The sequence below is a fragment of the Myxine glutinosa genome, chromosome 2 (genome assembly GCF_964187855.1).
Source record: "Myxine glutinosa chromosome 2, kmMyxGlut1.1, whole genome shotgun sequence".
Lineage (NCBI taxonomy): Eukaryota > Metazoa > Chordata > Myxini > Myxiniformes > Myxinidae > Myxine > Myxine glutinosa.
This window is the reverse complement of record NC_136262.1, coordinates 187,488,341-187,501,272: the sequence shown is the minus strand read 5'-3', so window position 1 is coordinate 187,501,272 and position 12,932 is coordinate 187,488,341.

Genomic DNA, 12,932 nt, shown 5'->3' with positions numbered 1-12,932 from the left:
TCGACCCCTTGGTGGACAAACATGAAACAACATCCACCCTTGGTTTGTATCCCCTCAAACTGCATTATAAGAATATTTCCAAAAGCAAACACAATGGAATCAGCCTGCCATTTTAATTAGCTCGCCACGTTTCCTTAATCTATCTATAAATTCCACTAATCTCTGTGTGTATGTTTGTTTGTTTGTTTGTTTGTCTGTGACCGCTGTTTCTCGACAACTACCGGTCCGATATACTTGAAACTTGCCAGGTATATTGCTGGGGACCCGAGGATGTGCCTTTTCAAGGTTTCATATTAATCGGACAATTACTTACCGAGCTATGTCCAAAAAACGATTCGACCAATCAGAGAGCAGCGAGCTATCGCGTGTGCCGAACGTGGCGAACACACTCTGCCTCGGATGGCACATTTGAGAGCGTATTCATTTATTTCACGTTGGCAAACTATGTTGCCGTTAAACTATGTTTTAAAACTAATTAAAACTAATTTGCGATTCATCGTAACTGCGATTTGCGACCTTCCGGACAGTCAAATGAGGACGTCACTTCCGGACTTACGTAGTGGCTAGCGGGCGCCATTTGGAGGAGCTGGGAGGACTCAGTCGTGATAGAGTCAGCCTGAGTGAGTATATCAAGACAAGAACAAGATCTAGAAGGAGGTATGTACGGTGCGATTCATATAATATATTGTTTAGTTATCGTCGATGAGGAATTTGGGGGCCCGATTAACTGCAGCGCCATCCGAGCTGCGGCGTCGGGACGATACATTCATTGTACGGTAACATCACGCACTTACGGGCACGTCCTATATATATAGTACGGGCATGCCCTAGTATAGATAACTAGCTGAAAGCACCCGGCGTTGCCCGGGTTATTTTTGAATGAATTTACTACTATAATTCAGCTTTTACCCGCGGCCGTAGACGATTGACTACCATAATCCCGACATTTTTTGAATTAGAAGTTTCCTCCTATCTTTCACCGTTCAGGAGATTCGCTTGCGCAGACAAACAAACAAAAACTTTCTTTTATAATATAGAGAGATGAAGGCGGGGCTAGGCATGCGCATAACGGTAAACAGTGGGGAATAGCAGGAGGCGGGGTCAGATAAGCGTAACGGGGGGGAGGGGGGGGGGGGGAGATAAATTCAGTATTAAAGCGCGGCGTTACGCGCGCTGCTTGTGAGCAAGGAGGAAGCGGACAAGCGGTAACATACTGGAAAAGGTACCAGGCGTTGCCGGGCAATGCATAGTCGTTTCGCTGATAGGAATATTGAGAGGGGATGGAGAGAGAGGGTGGTGGGGTAATGGGGAGAGGGGAGAGGGATGGAAAAGGGGAAAGAGAGGGGGAGGAGGAAGGGGGAGAGGGGAAGTGTAAATCCCCTATAGGACAATTGTTGACGGACAGACAAATGAACACGTGGACACAGGAACTTGGACACGCAACCTCAGCGGAGAATGCACGATGTCTCCTCCTCCACTGGGTAGTTGGACAATCCAGAATGTACCTCGGTGCCGGGATGTTAACAAGCTCAACTGGTGCCTCAATTCGAACCACACCCAACATGGTAACCTACCTTTAGCTACCGGCATTAATGGTGTGTGCATGGCTGCCCAGAAGATCAAGTTGAGATTTGTGCCACCGTTACCTCTGTAAAGATACGGGACCACAAACTCTATTAGAAGGACCATCAGTAACTTACTCTTGGGATTTTGCCACATACTCAACACCTAACTTGCCAATTTGACTTCTCAGTTTGCAGTGGAATGGCGTTCATTGAGGTTGGTGAAGGCTGAAGGGAACGCCATCCACTTACCAATGGATCCCCAAGAGAGGCCACGATGTCGCCTCCCCCTCATGATGTCGCCACATTTAATCGGCTTGTTCTTGTCGCCTAACCGACCTATCCACCAAGTTTCATCCGAATCCTACCCTAACGGTTTGAGATATCGTGCTATATATACACAAAGAATTAAGTTAAGCACCCCCTAATATATATTCTTTGTGTATATGTATACATTGGCATATATTCTAAGGTATGTGAGATCAAATAATGATTGGTATGACATTAGCAATTATCCATTGATGAAATTGAGTGATCAAAGTGAAAAAAAGTGATTGGTTGAGTCAGTGATCCGATCACGTGGGTCCTACACACGTTATTGACGCAAAGATCGCTAGAGGTCTTCTCAGAACAATGACTGTACGTTAGAAAACATAAACGTCATCCACACTGTCCGTGATGGACCTATAGCTCCATACTTAAATTGAGGTGAAAATATGCCTAAAATTCCCAAAAAATTTCACCTTAAATTATTCAGAATAAAATATTGAAAACGGCATGATTGTTATGTTTTTATGTGACCATAATATCACTTCTCCAGAAAATATAGCAATATCATGGGTATATTACACTGTTTTGACGACAACAAACTTGTAATGTGCGAGGTTGTAAAAAAACGGGGGGGGGGGGGGGGGGGGGTGCTTAACTTAATTCTTTGTGTATATAATTTTGGACCTATCGCTCAGTGGTGAAGAATTACCTCAAAAATTGAAAATCTCTCATATCCGGATCCGTATTAGGATCTTCACCAAAATCAAACCACTTCTTTCTTGTCACACACCCAACCTGTCCACCACGTTTCAGGGGAAATCCGTCCACAACGTTTTGAGATGTACAACTACTTATCCTCTTTGTCCCAATGGAACATAAGGCTAGGCTGCTACAAGCTTTCACCATTTATCTCTATCCTGAGCTACATTCTGTGCCTCACACCACGATAGACCCGTCTCCTCCAGAACAGCTACCATCGTCCTACGCCAAGTTGTTTTTGGCCTGTCTGGTTTCCTCCTTTCTGGCGATGTCCATCCCAAAGCAACATTTGGGATTCGGTTAAAGGACATTCAAATGAAGGACATTCTAACCACGTGAACAAACCATTGGAGGCGGCGACACTTAATTTCAAGAGCAGTGCTGTGACAACCGGTTGACCAGTGGAACAACCTGTGATAGACCCTCAGAGCACATTCCGTGGTAATATCTGTTGAAAAGGCTGAAGGAAAGAACAGAGCGGCGGACTGAGAGAGGTTCCAGAGACGTTGCCAACTCCTGTCCCACCAGAATGGCCGCATGTCGCTGGATATTGTCAAAAAGAGAAAGGTGACAAGCTGAAGCACCAGCCCACATATGGCAATGACAAGGGGATGGGGGGGGGGGGGGGGGGGTTGAGGGGGGAGGGGCACGGAGGAATACGAATGAGTGGCATTACCTGGGATTGTCCAGTATTGTCCAGTATAATTACGAATGAGTATTGTCCAGATCAGATCCGGCCTATCAATGGAATACAAAATGAAAACTGTTCAGCCTGATGGAGGTTTGCGCTCTTCCTCGTGCCCTTCTAGTTTATATACAGTCGGGCCCCGACAATCGTGGGGGATGCGTTCCTGGTAAATGGCGCGAATGTCGAAATCACAAATGTGGGAACATTGTTTCATTGGGAAAAGGGGAGATAGGTTTCCGGTGGATTGCGATTCACAGAAAATCCCACGAACGTTGACATCGCGAATGTCGGGGCGTTGTATCAATGCGGAAAAGAGGGATAGGTTCCCTGTGGTTCCTGATTCACAGGGTAAACTTTTTCAACATAAAAATGTTTTCAACCACGAATGCACACGATTACAGTTTCATAAAATATGCTTAAATAAAAAAACAACACAACACCAGGTGCCGTTTCCAATGTTTATTAAAGGAATGCGATTTCCGTTCATTAAATGTGCTTAACCTCACGGTACTAAAAAAACCATGTACCGTTTCAAATTTTCATTTCACAAACACAGTTTTTCAGAAGATGGAGATGATGATGATGAGTTAACATGCAGCAAACTGCTCGAACTCTGAGCATGACCCAGGAGTGGATGTTGATGAGTTGTGCACTGAAATGAATGTTGTTTCAGACTCGGGTGCAAAAAAGAAAAAACAGGAAGAATATTGAATGAAAGTTCCCGTTTATCTACGACAAATGGATGAGTTATGTGCGTGTTTGTGTGTGTATATATATGTATATGTATATGTGTGTGTATGTATATATATGTGTGTGTATGTATATATTTGTGTGTGTGTGTGTGTGTGTGCGTGTGTGTGTGTGTGTGTGTATATGTCAGATCATTGCACCCTGTAGGTCATCGCCCGCATATGCTGCGTCACCTCGCACAAGGACTTGACGTTGAGGTTCGACTTTGGCTTTCAAGCTAGCTTGCACACACACACCCATGCTCCTCTTCTTCTTTTTGTGGAGTACTTTCTTGGTGTAAAGCTTTTGCAATTTCTTCATCCACTTTCTTAAACAAAATATATCCCAGCGAAGAGCCAAAATGACTAATATAGCACGAAGGATGCCTTCGAAGGTCACTTCCACCATCTCTTCTTTCTCATCGTCCATGCTTTCTGAAGGATTTGGGTTTGCAATGAGAAAAACGTGGGTCAAAGGAAAGAGAAAATTTTACTTGGATAACTTTGAAATCAAATTAAGCAAAACAAATGCAGATCAGTCGTTTCTCTCTCCAAATTTCTCTGAGGTTTAACATGGCGAAAGCTGTTGCCACTTGTGAGAGTGGAAAATAATAATGATTCCAACATTTCAGTGTGAAACTGTAACGAGTCCGAATATCATTTAAAATATCAAATCTGATAGTTATGGAAGAAGTTCTTCTCAACCTGTGGTTATATCTGCAATGAAGAAACTATTCCAAAAGCTAATGCAACGAAACAGTCTGCCCAACGTACAAATCACTGCTATTTTCTTGTTCTCTCAACATATTTTCCTTTCAGTATTAAAATCAACTTACCGTGAACATCCATGTCATCCAGAGATGTGGTTTCATTTCCAGCGATCTCAGTGGCTGGAGTTGTCCAATGTGTTGGTGCAGACTTTGGGGAGCTCCATATGGAGGGTTCGATCTACAAAAAATTTTTTTGAAGAAAACGTAATTCAGAAAAAATGTTTCTTCCTTCCACAACACATTTTGACAAAGCATAATAAAATCCTTCATACATTCCAGTTATGGATCCCATTCCCCCTAATACACAATACTTATGGACATAAATGTGCACATGGACACAAATACGAACATATTTATACATACATAGAAAAAGTAAGCAATTCTTACCTCCGCCACCAAAGGCGCATGGAAGTTATGTTTTCACCCCTTCCTGTCTGTCTGTGAACAAGATATCTCAAAAAGTGTGGACGGATTCGGACAAAATTTGGCAGAAAAGTAGTGTATGTGACACGGACGAAATGATTAAATTTTGGGGAAGATCCGGCTTCAGATCCGCCTAGAATAATTTTTTAAGTGATTCTTCACCATTGGGAAATAGGGCCAAAAACAATAAATAGCAGAATGTCTCAAAAAGTTAAGGACGGATTTGGATGAAACTTGGTGCATAAATTGGTTCGGTGACAAGAACAAACTGATTCTATTTTGGTTCAGGCCTGCATCCAGATACGACCTATCAGTGGGATACAAAGCGTAAACCGTTCACCTGGCGGAGGTATGGTCTCTACTGAGTGCCGTTCTAGTTTTGCAAATGTTATCCTGGGTGGTTTGCCATTGCTTTCCCAGCAGTAGTTACATCAGAAATTTGTAATTTTTTCTCACTGGAATCTCACTGTCTCTCCGTTAAAAGACCATCTGGACAATCCTCCCAGCTATATTCTCAACAATCCCTCAAAGAAGTTCTGTCACTCAAGCTTTTGGGTCTCACTATTCGCCATGATCTTTCCTGGGAAAACCACATTTCCAAGCTGGCCTCCAAAGCCAGTCGCCGACTGGGCATCCTCCGTCATGCGAATTCCTTTCTGGGCACACCTGAGCTCCTCACCACATACAAGGCTTTCATCCACAGCTTAATGGAATACTGCTCTCCCCTCTGGGCTGGTGCTCCTTCCTCACACCTCGCTCAGCTTCCACGGTTGAAACCAAAGCATTCAGAATCATTGGAATCTCCCGTGATGAAGCTGATTCTGAAGGTTTTTGACTCGCTCACCGCAGGCAGGTTGATCGCCTGTCTTCTACCGACTCCTCTCCGGCCTAGCTCCCCTTGCTCTGTCTGTGCTCTGCTCCCCAAATATTCCTCCAGGACGCACAAGATCTGCCAGCAACCCTCTTATGGGAAAACTGCCAAAATCAAGACTCTCTGCTCACCTTGACTCTTTCATTCCTCTTTTCTCCCACCTCTGGAACAAACTTCCTCACTCTCTTCAATCCCACTCCTCCCTCCAGGTCTTTAAAACAGCTGTTCACCACCATCTCTTATCTTCCCCCATCCAAAACCTTGATCTTTTCTACCCCCGTTAAAACAGCACAAATTCGTCTCTTTCAATCTCCAAATTATTTCCTGAAATTCCTAGTAGTGTGCCTTTGCTTTTTTTTTTTTTTTTTTGTTGTATACTGAATCGAGGCTCGTGAAAGAGCTAACATTTACTTCACAGACAAATGAACCAGACAAACAAAATATATAAAAAGAGGGAGCGGAAGACAAGATGGGGAGAGAAGGGGAAGCACACAAACACAACATTTGAGAGCAGGGAGATGTGTGGGAGGGAGAGGGGTTGGGGGGAGGAGGCGTGGGAAGGGGGGTGGGGGTTGGGAGAAGTATAAAACACAAGGACACCAACTTGTACTTTATACTAACTTGTACTTTATACTGTGTACCACTCCCCTACCCCCTCCCCCAGCTCTCGCCCTTCCACAGATCTACCAACGTCCCTGTTCTCTCCTGCTGTTGTGCTTGTGTGCGTCGTGGGTCACGTGTCTGATGAAAGTGGGACGTCTTGGTTACCCGGTCATCACTGCCAAAAAGTTATAAAGTGGCAGTTCCACTGATCACACACATCAAAGTGTTGATCTCCATAAATTTCAGGCAGATCGGATCATTAAATTTAACTTCTGGTGGAACATTTTATGATAAATTTACTTCATAAATGAAAAAGTCATCCACTGAAACAAGTAAACCTGTTCGAGACCTCACAAAATCTCACAAAACACACACGTGGGATTTCGGCACGTGAGTTGCTTGAAGGATTTCAACCCAAACGATCCAACACTCATCAAAGTAATTTCAACCCAAACTAACTTATACTCGTCAAAGTGACTTCAACCCAAACTAACTTATACTCGTCAAAGGGGTTTCAACCCAAACTAACTTATACTCATCAAAGTGACTTCAACCCAAACTAACTTATACGAATCAAATTGACTTCAACCCAAACTAACTTATACTCGTCAAAGTGACTTCAACCCAAACTAACTTATACTCGTCAAAGTGACTTCAACCCAAACTAACTTATACTCGTCAAAGGGGTTTCAACCCAAACTAACTTATACTCGTCAAAGGGGTTTCAACCCAAACTAACTTATACTCGTCAAAGTGACTTCAACCCAAACTAACTTATACGAATCAAATTGACTTCAACCCAAACTAACTTATACTAGTCAAAGTGTTTTCAACACAAACTAACCAATACTCATCAGTGACTTCAACCCAAACAAACTTATACTCGTCAAAGTGACTTCAACCCAAACTAACTTATACTCGTCAAAGTGACTTCAACCCAAACTAACTTATACTCGTCAAAGGGGTTTCAACCCAAACTAACTTATACTCGTCAAAGTGACTTCAACCCAAACTAACTTATACTCGTCAAATTGGTTTCAACCCAAACTAACTTATACTCGTCAAATTGGTTTCAACCCAAACTAACTTATACTCGTCAAAGTGACTTCAACCCAAACTAACTTATACTAGTCAGTGTTTTCAACACAAACTAACCAATACTCGTCAGTGACTTCAACCCAAACAAACTTATACTCGTCAAAGTGACTTCAACCCAAACTAACTTATACTCGTCAAAGTGACTTCAACCCAAACTAACTTATACGAATCAAATTGACTTCAACCCAAACTAACTTATACTCGTCAAAGTGACTTCAACCCAAACTAACTTATACTCGTCAAAGTGTTTTCAACACAAACTAACCAATACTCTAAAAGTGATTTCAACATAAACTAACCAGTACTCGTCAGTGTTTTCAACCCAAACTAACCAATACTCGTCAAAGTGATTTCAACACAAACTAACCAATACTCATCAAAGTGATTTCAACATAAACTAACCAATACTCGTCAAAGTGATTTCAACACAAACTAACCAATACTCATCAAAGTGATTACAACATAAACTAACCAATACTCGTCAAAGTGATTTCAACACAAACTAACCAATACTCGTCAAAGTGATTTCAACATAAATTAACCAATAGTCGTCAAAGTGATTTAAAAACAAACTAACTAATAAGTGTTTGGTGTTTAGAGAGCCTGGAAAGTGTTTAGTTCCCTTGCAGTCAAACATTTGTTCGGGTGGGTGTCTGGTTACATATGTGGTTGTCCTCGTCTGTTGGAAAGTGTAGACACACATAGTTGGACATGCATGTCTGTCCTGTTATCATTTATATCCTCTGGGATTAAAGTGTGTATGTTCCTGGAGTGACGTGTATGCGATCATACCTTCAGAAAGGAGGTCTGAAGGATATCATAGATTTTGTTCCACGTCGACCTGAAAAGTTCTTGTGGGTTCAGAAAGACAATGTTCTGTGTGATAGACACAAGAAAACAATAAATGAGAATTAATGAAAGACATTTCAGCAAAGTGGCCACAGGTGATCAGTTGTCCCTCAACAGTCGGGGATATGTTCTGGACGGTGTGCGGTTACACATGTGGTTTTCCGAGTTGCTATGTTGTTGCGTATGTGGTTGTCCTGGACTGTTAATTAAGTTTGTACATGTTGAGGTGGAGGTGCGTGTCTATCCTTGCGGTAATTATATGCTCTGGGAATAAAGTGTGTGTGTGTTTCTGGAGTGGTGTGTGCGCGATGACACCTTCAGAGTGGAGGCCGGAAGGATGCTGGAAAATCCCTTCCAGAACAAGTTGGAAAATTCGGGTGTCCTCGTCTGTTGGAAAGTGTAGAAACACATAGTTGGACGTGCATGTCTGTCCTGGTATCATTTATATCCTCTGGAATTAAAGCTTGTATGTTTCTGGAGTGACGTGCATGCGATCATACCTTCAGAAAGGAGGTCGGAAGGATATTATAGATCTTGTTACACGTCGACCTGAAAAGTTCTTGTGGCTTCACAAGGACAACGTTCTGTGTGATGGACACAAGAAAACAATAAAATGAATTAATGAAAGACATTTCACCAAAGTGGCCACAAGTGATCAGTTATCCCTCAACAGTCAGGGATATGTTCTGGACGGTGTGCGGTTACACATGTGGTTTTCCGAGTTGCTATGTTGTTGCGTATGTGGTTATACTGGCCTGTTAATTAAGTTTGTACATGTTGAGGTGGAAGTGCGTGTCTATCCTTGTGGTAATTCTATGCTCTGGGAATAAAGTATGTGTGTTTCTGGAGTGGTGTGTGCGATCATACCTTCCGAGTGGAGATCGGAAGGATGCTGGAAAATCCCTTCCAGAAAGAGTTGAAAAAGCCAGGGTTCTTCTGAGGAACAGGTTCCTGTGTTATGGGCACATGAAAACAACATTTGAGATGTCATCAAAGATATTGTCCTGAAATAGTGATCAATGTTGAGGGTGAGGGGACACTCAGGCGAGCATTTTGTCCATATTCATTTTTTTTGAGATTCGTGGTGTTCTGCATAGTGTTACGTGCTCCTCCCCAAACCCCGGTGTCACGGTGTACCTCCGAGCCCCGAGAGGAGCCACGGCAGAAAGATGCGTTATTCTGTGTGTCAAAGATCAATGGTGAAACCACACCAATTGTTACCAACAAACAAGTATTGCATTAAGGTCACACAAGAATAACAGTACAATAACAATATTAATCAATTGTACAACCAATATATCATTCCTATGATGGTACCATCAGTTTCGTACAATATAACTGCTCAACACTCACTCCACCCCACCATGCATCTCTGCAATCAAATACCACGGACTCCTGCGATGACCCAGATACATTCATAGAGGCTCCGGTCGCAAGTTTGTTTACTTACAAACAGGTCACTCCAGTCTTGTACTCTGGTCAGCTCAGCGCACTCCCACTCATCGACTACGTCATCACAGCAACGCACACGATCGCGCCTCCTGTCTGCAAACCCTGGCAAAATCACCCGAGTTCATCCCCACCGTACAAAGCAACATGAAGCTCACTCTGTCCCTCAACAACAAAAGCCACATCCTGAACGACTACATTCTGGACAATAAACTGGACTTTCTCTGTCTCACTGAAACCTGGCAACAACCTCTGGACTACTTCTCACTCAACCTCACTACACCCAATGGATATTCATACATCAATAAACCACGCTCGGAGGGCCGAGGTGGTGGAATTGCCGTAATTCACCGACAGGACATCAAGACCAGCCTCATCTCCATCTCATCTGCTCCATCATTTGAACACCTGGCTTTTAAACTCTCTGGTCACACATTGTCAGTCATGGCAGTCGTCTACCGCCCTCCCAAACCACACCCATCATTCCTGTCTGACTTCTCTTACTTTCTGACCCAGCTCTGTTCCTTCTCCCCCTCAATCCTCCTCCTCGGTGATTTCAATATCCACATGGACTCCACTGACTCCACAATAACCACTGACTTCACTGATTTACTCACCTGCTTTAACCTCACTCAACATGTCAACTTTCCTACCCATAACCGTGGTCACATTCTGGACCTTGTCTGCTCTACTGGACTAATTTTGCACCATCTCTCTAGCTCCGACCTCACCCTCTCTGACCACTTAGCCATCACTATGACCATCCACATCCCCACCCCAGCACCAAGGCATTGTCGCATTATCAACTTCCGTAAGCTAAACTCTCTTTCACCTACCTCATTCTCATCCACCCTCTCTGAAAAAATGTCCACTTCTCCCTTCGTTGACCTCCACACCCCTTCTGACCTCACTGACTACGACAACCACACTCTCTCCTTCTGCCTCGACCAGCTTGCGCCTATAAAAACCAAAACAGTTTCTTTCACCCATTCTGCTCCCTGGTTTACCCCTGAACTCCGCCTGATGAAAACTCGTGCTCGCCAACTTGAAAGACTCCGCAATAAAACAGGTCTCGCAATTCACTCCCAAGCCTACAAGGACCACCTGCAGCACTACAAAGATGCCCTCTCCCGCGCCCGCTCCACCTACTACTCTTAAATTATCCACTCTGGCTCCGGAAACCCAAAAGCACTCTTCTCTACAATAAACAAACTCCTCAGCCCCCTGGACACCACCACCCAGTCATTCACAGTAGACAACTGCATCTCCTTCCTTTCATTCTTCCAAAACAAAATTGACAACATCTACAACAGCTTAACCACCACCGCACCTGCTCCCCCCCAAACTACCTGCCCCCCCTTATCCTGCCAACCCCTGTCTCAGTTCTCCCCAGTCTCCCCTACTGACCTCTCTGAACTCCTCATAGGAATGAAAACTGCCACCTGCACTCTTGACCCCATCCCCTCCAGCTTTGTCAAGGCCTCCCTTCCTGCTCTCTCTCTCCACTTATCACTGCAACAATAAACTCCTCCCTGTCTACATGCATCGTCCCACCATCCCTCAAAATTGCTGCTGTTACCCCCATTCTGAAAAAACCTGGACTCAACCCTGACACCCTTAATAACTTCAGACCCATCTCCAACCTACCCTTTCTGTCAAAAGTTTTGGAACACGCTGTAGCCACTCAACTCAAACATCACCTCTCTGCCGATAACCTGTATGAAACATTCCAATCCGGATTCCGCTCCAACCACAGTACTGAAACTGCTCTCCTCAAAATCACCAACGACCTTCTCCTCTCCTCTGACGCCGGCAACCTCAACATTCTCATCCTCCTCGACCTAAGCGCCGCCTTTGACATCATCAATCACACGATCCTCCTCACCCGACTTGAAACTACCTTTAACATTACCGGCACTGCCCTCTCTTGGATCAAATCTTACCTCTCTGACAGACGCCAGTTCATCTCCATCAATAACTGCAAATCCCCCACTGCTCCGCTCCCCCAAGGTGTCCCCCAAGGTTCAGTTCTCGGCCCCCTCCTCTTCATCCTGTACCTGTCCCCGCTTGGTCACTTAATCCGCCGTCATGGTCTCCAATTCCACTGCTTTGCTGATGACATCCAGCTTTTCATCTCCACCAAGTCAATCTCTACCGCCACCCACTCTATCCTGACAAACTGCATCACTGAAATAAAATCCTGGCTTCAAATCAACTTCCTCAAACTTAACTATGATAAATCTGAAATAATCATCATTGGCCCAAAAACGCTCACCAAATCCACCCATAACTTCGCCCTCAACATTGACGGTTTCCCAGTATTCACCTCCCCTCACATCCGGAATCTTGGCATCATTTTTGACCAAACCCGCTCCTTCGACAAATACACTAAACAAATCACAAAGACAGCCTTCTTTCACCTGAAAAACATCGCCCGTCTCCGTCCATCCCTCTCCTCCATGGCTGCAGAAACCCTCATCCATGCCTTCATCACCTCCCGTCTGGACTACTGCAACAGCCTCCTCTATGGTTCACCCTCAATAATCATCAATAAACTCCAATACATTCAGAACTCCGCTGTCCGTCTACTCACCCATTCCCGGACCCGTGACCACATCACCCCCGTCCTTTACAAGCTTCACTGGTTCCCCATCCCCCAGAGAATCCAGTACAAAATCCTCCTCTTGACCTACAAAGCCTTCCATCACCTGGCCCCATCCTACCTGACTGACCTCCTCTCCAGACACACTCCCACCCGCAACCTCCGCTCTGCTGGTGCCAACCTCCTGTCCCCCCCCCCCCCATCCAGACCAAATTCAGATCCTGGGGGGACAGGGCCTTCTCCATCGCTGCTCCCACCCT